Raw genomic sequence first — 8322 nt, 5'->3', positions numbered from 1 at the left:
GAACAGCTGCGGGAGCGCGGCGGCTGCTCGGGGCCGCCCCGCTCCGCGAATGCGCCCTCAAAGCGGGAGATGTAATTTCAGGAGGACGCGGTGGAAGAGGGAGGGCGAAGGGGCGGGGGCACCGGCTCCTTCGCGGCTGCCAACGGGCTTGGCTCCGCGAAGGCCGGGCGTGGGGCGCTGCAGGAGGGGACGCGGCGCAGGCAGAGGAGGGGCTGCGGGAGTCGGTGCGGAGAAGGGAGAGGAATGAGTGGGCGATGGGGTCAGGCAGGAGTGAGGAGGGGCGCGTATCTGGTCTCTCCTGTGTTGCTTGGATGAGGATGCTATAGTCAACATGGCTTATCGCTTCCTGGCGAGCACTGAGACAAAGGGAGAGAACAAACAGGCTCTGGGAGAACAAAGACAGAAAAGCACGCATGCCTTTAGAAACACATGCTCACATGGGTCTTCACACACACCCATACTCACTGTCACACTCAGCTCAGGTGGTAATACCAAGCCACACACTGCCAAATCATCCGGCAGTCCTAATGTGATCTGCATCAGGTATGAGGATACAAACGCTTCTGTCAAGCTAGCCAGAGCCATGATGTGGAAAGGTCACAGGCTGATTCTTTCTTTTTTATTGCCTACTGCAGGACAAGACAATACCTCATACATAAAACCTCCCAGGAAATGGAAATCTGGAAGATTTTTTAAGCAACTTTACACCATCAGAGTTAGCTTATAAAGGATCAGCACTTTATGTCCTGTAGCTACAGCTTTTTGGTACAGTACAAGATTTACTATATCACTGAGCCATTGCCTCTTTCTCTCACGCACAATGCACACACTCATTCACCTATGCACACTCGCATTAACTAGTATGCAATGTTTGCAAAGCACTACAGAGATAACCCTGCAGGTCTGTGTCAGAACCCTCTAGGAGTGAAGCGGGACAAAGATCCATACTGTGATTCAGTCCTGTTTGCACACAATCATATGTGTAATGTACAAACTTATTCTCACACTCCTCTGTGGACATATGTATGCGTGTGTGTTTATATGTAATATTTACTTGGTTATCTAAGCTACTGATAACTTTAAATACCAGCTTATCTCTTCCTTTTCCCAAAGTACCATTGTACACATTACTTTTCCTTGTTCTCCTTTTTTCCAGTACCATTGTACCCATTACTTTTCCTTGTTCTTCTCCTCTCATACCCCAAGCTTTTGGATGGGACTTTCATTCAAGATCTAGTTTACAGCACTGAAAAACCTCTGTAGAAAAATGTGAATGTCTTACAAGACAATGACTGCTTTCTTATAGAAAGAAGTCATCATTTACCAGTTGTCAGCTGTTGTTCTCTAACAGGCGGAAGCAAACAGCTACGCCTGCAAATCTAGAATGAGCATGGAAAGTAGGAGAAATTCTGCCTTGACTTATAACCCCACCTCCCGATTGTGAAGAGTTTAAGCCAATGTGTGTATAACCCTGGGGCAAAAATAACAGAAGTCAATCATCACTTGCTCATGGGTCATTTCTTAAAATATGCAACCTTACCTAAAAGTGTGTGTGTGTGTGTGTGTGTGTGTGTGTGAATATTAAGGTTGAGAGCTCACAGTTATCAGCTATTTACTGAGAAGGGCAATAATACTGTAACTGGGAAAATATTCCTCCCCTCATGTAAAGTTGATTTTTTTGATTAAAAAATAATAATAGTTGGTAAAGATTTCCATTTTCAATATTTTTAATTACCAAGAAAAGCTTATAGTTTTCACAGAATATTAATCTAGTTGAAAGTTCAATTTGCTGACAAAAAATGTTTTGAAAGGAAATTTTCAACCCACTCTAAGCAGGGTATAGCCAAGCCAAGAAGATCAAATTCTTTTGTTTCTTGCAGACTCAACAACCATAAAATAATCATAAAAGCCCAGTACTTTAAAAACTGCCTCTCATTCATGCATATAGGACAACATACAGTACCTAATCTTTCCTAATTAGGAAAGACTTCCTAATCTCACAGCAAATTTAAGGACAACTTTCACTCTGTTTCTTTTCCCACCCTCTCTCTAATATGGAATTTGGCTCCATATTTTAAAAGTCTAAAATAATGCCCATCTTTCTGTTACTGTTTGAAATTCTCTTCCTTTTGAGCTCTCACAGCTGGGAATATATAAAAAAGGAAGCACAAACCAAGTGATATAATTAGAAGAGGGAAAGACAACATATAGATTCTCCAAGTTTCAATTTACCTAGGAGATTTTGATGCACAAATAACACTAGAATTTGATGTTCAGCTCTCCTGTGCAACTGAAAATCTTCCCTCTCTGTCTCAGTTCTGTTGTACATGATACTCTTTTTATTTTCTTTAATAAAGTCCTATCGAGAAATAAGATTTTTTTGGAAGTACAAGCAACTAAGGGCCTCTTTTCAGATCTGAGCCATAGCCCAGAAACCAAGATCAATAGGAGTTTTTTGTTCATGTGGTCTCAATCAGCTCTGAGTGCTTGCGTTTACCACTTAGAATCAAGCCAGAGTCCTGGAAAGAAAGAAAAACTTTCCTACAACAGCAGCAGCAGCATGTCATCTAATTAAAACAAACTCCATTTACCTTTCTCTATGTCTCCAAGCAAAAGGCTTCTTGAAAGTTGTCTACTACAATGAAATGAACTCTTTTCTGCCAGCAAAAAAGAGGCCCCAGTTACATCCTATCTTTAAATGTGACTTAGAATCTTGAAGAACATAAAGTTCCAGCTAAATTAGCTGCTAACAAGGCTTGGCTGGACATTCAGGGGAGGAAGAACAAATAATATTAAAAATGTGCTCTGGTTATGGCCAGGATTTCTAGAGGTAGTGCTGCCTGACTGGAGGTATTTGGCATCAGAAAAACCCAGACAAGGACTACAATATCCTCAAAATCTGATTTGGTAAAATCTCCAGGCAGGAAAAGAGAAAAACCTGACTGATGATAGCCCTATCAGTATGCTATTAGTAATGGTCCAAATACTACAGCCTACAGTAATGCAGTATTTTGAACAATTTCTGTAGAATGATCATGTGTTTTTTTAAGGACCTCATGGTGTTTGTGGAGTATCTAATCTACCACGCAAGCAAACCACCATTCATGTAATGTATTTCATTTCACAGCCCATCTCAGATAGTCAGTTGAGGTGTCTTAAAGTGAGGTTCTGCTCAGAAAACTGACAATGAAAAATGATACAGCCAGGCACCAAGTTAAGGGAAAAACAAAAATGTTTCAATCCAGAACAAAATATGCTCAATTTACATACAGAAAAGAGCTTGTCTTTAAATGAATGCTAGGCCAACACACCCAGCATGGGCTCTGATAAAAAAAATTGAATTCTTTCCATCTTGCATATCACCAGGAGTGATGATGTTCAACAGGCTACATGGTGCCTGCTATGTCTTCCCTGGTCTTCCTGACCAGGACCTTCAGTGGTCCTGGTCCGGAATTATGGACTAGAGTAATACAAGACATTGACATCCATGCAAATAATGCTCACTCATGTGAACAATCCTTTTGAAAAAAGATCTACTTCCATCAGAACGATTACTGCAAACAACAGCTGCATGAGCATTTTTCCTAGCATTGGACAGGGAAGTTCATCATATTTAAATTTGTAAGCAGAAAATACAAACACTTCCACAAGTCCCTTAAGATTCCTGTAAAGGTTGAAAGAGAAGAGAAGAGAAGAGAAGAGAAGAGAAGAGAAGAGAAGAGAAGAGAAGAGAAGAGAAGAGAAGAGAAGAGAAGAGAGAAAGTCTGTCTCATTTGACTGAGGGACAGGAAAGAACACTATATTACCTAATATATTAAATGTTCCAATGTTATTTCACATTAAAGCTCAATGTCAATTTTTTTTGAGTGTGTGTGTTTTTGTAAAAATCTGTGTAGCTGTTTTGGCAGATCTGCACTGATCCATTGCCATATTTTTTCCCAGTGTTTAGAATCTCTGATATCAACACTGTGCTCTTGTACAACAATGCTAAACTAAAATAGTTTTATTTGAAGTTTTAAAACCTGAATTGTTCTCCCTGTGGTTTGAGAGTGAAAATTTGGCACATCAAACGGGCCATGAAATCATCCAAATTTAATTTAATCCAAACAATTGATCCCATTGCTGTAAATGCAGGGATGGTGTAAGTAAAATAAATGTAAATACAAATGCTAACATCTTGGATTATCTGCTAGCATATATAGAATGTGATAAAATAAGTGATTACTCAATCATCTGCATAACATGGAGCTAAAACAAGTATAAGTCAATATTGGTTGGCAAGGGGAAATTCTGCATGATTCAGAGATTCCCTTTAACGTTAATGTTTGAGCTTCAGCTTTGAGGGAAGAGGCTAATTCTTCTAGTTTTGTGTGTTCAAATATTACTTCCACTGCATAGTAAACTGCTTTTCACGGTATTTTTATAGTTCTATGGTGTTATAGACACATACATAACTATGGTATCATTTTGCCAGAATGCATTCGTGAAGTATGCTGAAATATCCATTTCAATGGCAAATGGGGAAGAGAATATAATGCTCATGCATTTCTTTGGAGATTTAATGGGCCACTTCCTCAACATGCATAAAGTGGTAAAGCTCCAGTGAATTCAATGAAAGGAAGCTAAGCTACATTGGATGAGGATCTCACTACATCTTTATAAATCACTGAGGGAATTGTTTTAACACCTTGGATCTGATCTGGACATTAATTTTATGGAAGCATCTGGAAGATGATGCTTCTATTTAATGCTGGTGCAAGCGAGAGGAGAATCCATCTCTCTCTTTAAGATTTTTTAAGGTTTTAGGGATTTTAAAATCTGACATCCCTCCTGTCCTGTTCCCTCTGCCTTCCACCCATCTGTGTATTACTGTTTCTCAGGGACTGGGAAGCTTAGTGGGATGGGATGGAATTTCCTTCCAGTTCTCCCCTGTGAGGCACAGGGTTGGGAAGAGAATAAAAGCTCAGAATCTGCATCTGCTGGCTTTGTTTTTATTGTGAGTGAGGCAGGATGATGAAGAGTTCGAAAAGAGGCTTCCAGCTTTTGTCACAGATCTGCTTGAGCTGGGGGTCTGTTTCCTCTCACAAGATTTACATCAGTGTGAACAGTGACATCATATTATTTATCTCCCTTGGTACTGAGGTTCCACAGAGCCTTCCTCCACTCCTTCCTTTCAACCTCCAGAGTCAGCATTTGCTACAGTCCTTCCTGGTTCTCTTGTGTTGCAACCTTAGCAGTTGGCAGTGTAAGCCATAGCCTTCAATGCCCACCTTGCAAACAATGTCTAACTACGAGACCTTCTGATGTTACTCCTTCCACATGAGATTCTACAGTTAAAAGCCCAGGCTAACGAAAGAGAGCAAAGTGGTGTCTTGCAGTGAGTTACACGCTCAGTATTGTTGCCCAAAGGCCAGCATTGTTGAAGGAAAACAGCTGTAATTGCATCTGGCCCATGGGGCTCCAGTGCTGAGCAATAACCAGACTGCCTTCTACCAGGACTTTAATTCAAAGGAGCCTCACTGAAAGGCATCCTGTCTTTGGATGCAGCCATCACCCATTCCATTTTGCAAGACCCTAGCATCCACATGCATAGCCCTGTTACACAATCTGATGTATGACATCACATACGTTAGGTCCCAGAAATTCTTGAGCTGTCTGCCTGTTCTCCAAGGGGCTCTACATACACAGACACTAGCATACCTCCATGGAGTTACCTAACAAGTCAGTGCCAAAGCTGCACGTAGCAACTTCCTGTGATTTTCTCTAAGTTCTCCCCTCTAGTTACAGAAGGATTTGCATGAGGCTGATTTGTTCCTTCCAGCATAGGCACTGTTCTGTGTGCAGATGCACCACTGTGATTACAACTGGAGCAATGCCATTGATTCCATTTACTCAGTTTACCGCAAGTTTGATTCTGAGATGAAGCATGGCTCTTGCCTCCTGCTGCTAACATAGTCTGTAAGGATATTAGTTATAACTGCGTGCACTATGACTATTGAACTAGCGGATAATCAGGTGTAGAGCAGATAACAGGGATGTTTAAAGGTCAAGGGCACTTATGCCTGTTGTCAGTCTAGTTCCAAAAGTTTGACCCAGGACCTGTTTATCCTTGGTGTAAATCAGGACTAACTGTATGTACTCAGTGGAATTATGGTTGTATAAAGCTGAGTGAGAAGAGAATCAGAATACGAGGATCGAAGGCTGTTAGCAGATGTCCCCTTCAGGATTTTGCTATTCCAGTGAGAGAGAATATCATCTCCATCTTTTTACCAACCATCTGCAAAAAGTTACAATTAACAATCTGGCAAACTTGCATCCAGAAGAGGAAGTCTTTCTGCTACCAGCAAGAGAGATTCTATCAGTATACTTCAATCCTATGTGAAGAAGGGATGTCTGTTCATGGCTTGAAAACTGGACTTGGAGGTAAAACTAGTCTCATCTGGCACATTTTCTTTGCAGGGCATTGGGTAAATCATTTTACCTCACGCCTCATTTTCCCTTTCTGTAAACTTATATTATTGATACTTGTTCGGCATTTACCAATACTGCAAGTGTTCCTTAATTAACAGGCCAATGAAGTAATGCCTATTTATATGAGTGTATTAGGCTGTGGCACATACACAGTTAATTGTTTTATGTATTTTGCTGTGAATTATATCAGAGAGAGGATTTATTCAACTCTGTAGAGATTTAATTCTCTGTCACATGGGCTCTGTAACTTATTTCTGTAGCGCAGTAAAGATAATGTTTTTTTCTGCAACTGGTTTACAAGGAGACGCCTTTGATAGTGGTCAGTGTCTTACAAACCTTCATGTAAACTGTAAACGCAAGGCTAAGCTGTAACACCAGCTGTAACACAGCTAGCTACTCAGTTAAATCCTTTCAAGCCAAATATAGTTTCTGTCTTTCTGAAATAGTTTGAGAGGAAGGAAGGGGAGGGCTCTCATACTAATAGCTTTTCCATGTGTACTGGAGCATTCTTACCCAGCAGAAGCCAGACCTCTAACCACCACGTTTTTATAAAACCTGTGGGTCACTGCAATTGTTTTTCACCTGCACAGTAGTATGTGAAGTCCTATAAAGCTTGGCTGAGTAGATATAGTGCAAATGGTAGAGCAGACAGACAACAAAAGATAGAGTGGCCTGAATTCCAGCTCTCAGTTCTCAGCAAGCCCAAGATACCACAGTGCTTGCTATTTCTGGTCTTACATAGAATTTACACATTACATTTTGGTAGTAACATTACATAATGTAAGTTAGAAGTATCATTTTTTTAATGGAAATATTTAAACAACAGCTAGCATTAATGTAGTCATATTAGCACACATGTTGCTCATAAGGGTAGAGCTTATTGCTTTCACCAAATAGGATTAACTCCTACAACAGAAGCACCGTTTAGAGGCCCCTCTGGTTTTGCAGCAAAACCCAACACAGTCAGTTCAACTACTCTCACTGACCGCAGCAGGTTTGGATCATTCCCATGAACAAAGACAGGCAACTACTGTATCAGTGCTGCTCTAACAACAGAAGCTATGCCACTATTTGCCTCTGCTGACACGGACACCCTGAACACACGATACCTCATTTAAAGCAGGCTGCCCTGTACCTAGAAAGTATAAAACTAGTCTGTCCTGCAGACAGACACATTCTACAATGTCCCTGCAGCAAACTGCTCTCTGCACAGAATATTTACAGAATATTATAGAATATATCCCTCCTGTACTTCCCTTAATCAGAAAATTCTTGGCAGACTCCTGAAATCTCTGTCCTTTGCAAAATATATAAATACATTATTTAGATGCTTCAGCCCAACAGTGAAAGCTTTTTATCTTTCTTTCCAAAGGCAATAAAAAAAAATCAGGCACCAAAATGTGCAAGGACCAATCCTGCAAGGTGCTGAGCACAGCCTGAGAAATGTTGCGTGACCATGGGTCTCACTGTATTCAGGAATATTCATCCTGTTCTACCCATGACAACGCATTTCTCACCTCTTTATTATTACCGTTTACTTATTTGTATGATGATAGCACAAAGGAAACTCCATCACAGGCCAGAGCTCCATTTGTGTTACGTGCTAAACAAACAGCAAACAAGAAGCTATTCTCTGTTCCAGGATGGTTACAATGTAAGTATAAAACAACAGACCTGCTGGTGGTGCATCGGTCAGTGACATGAACACCATCAAATTTTGTGTCAAGAATGCTATTGTACGCAATGTGAAGAGCAGAATCATCCACCATAAGGCTGAGCACAGTCCACACAGGCCCAGCAAAAGGTGCCCACCACTGTTACAGCTATGCAAGATTAAGCCAATTCTACTCT

The sequence above is a fragment of the Apteryx rowi genome, unplaced genomic scaffold, assembly GCF_003343035.1.
Source record: "Apteryx rowi isolate R43461 unplaced genomic scaffold, aptRow1 scaffold_414, whole genome shotgun sequence".
NCBI lineage: Eukaryota > Metazoa > Chordata > Aves > Apterygiformes > Apterygidae > Apteryx > Apteryx rowi.
The sequence above is the reverse complement of the archived record's forward strand: the minus strand, read 5'-3'. Positions refer to the sequence as shown.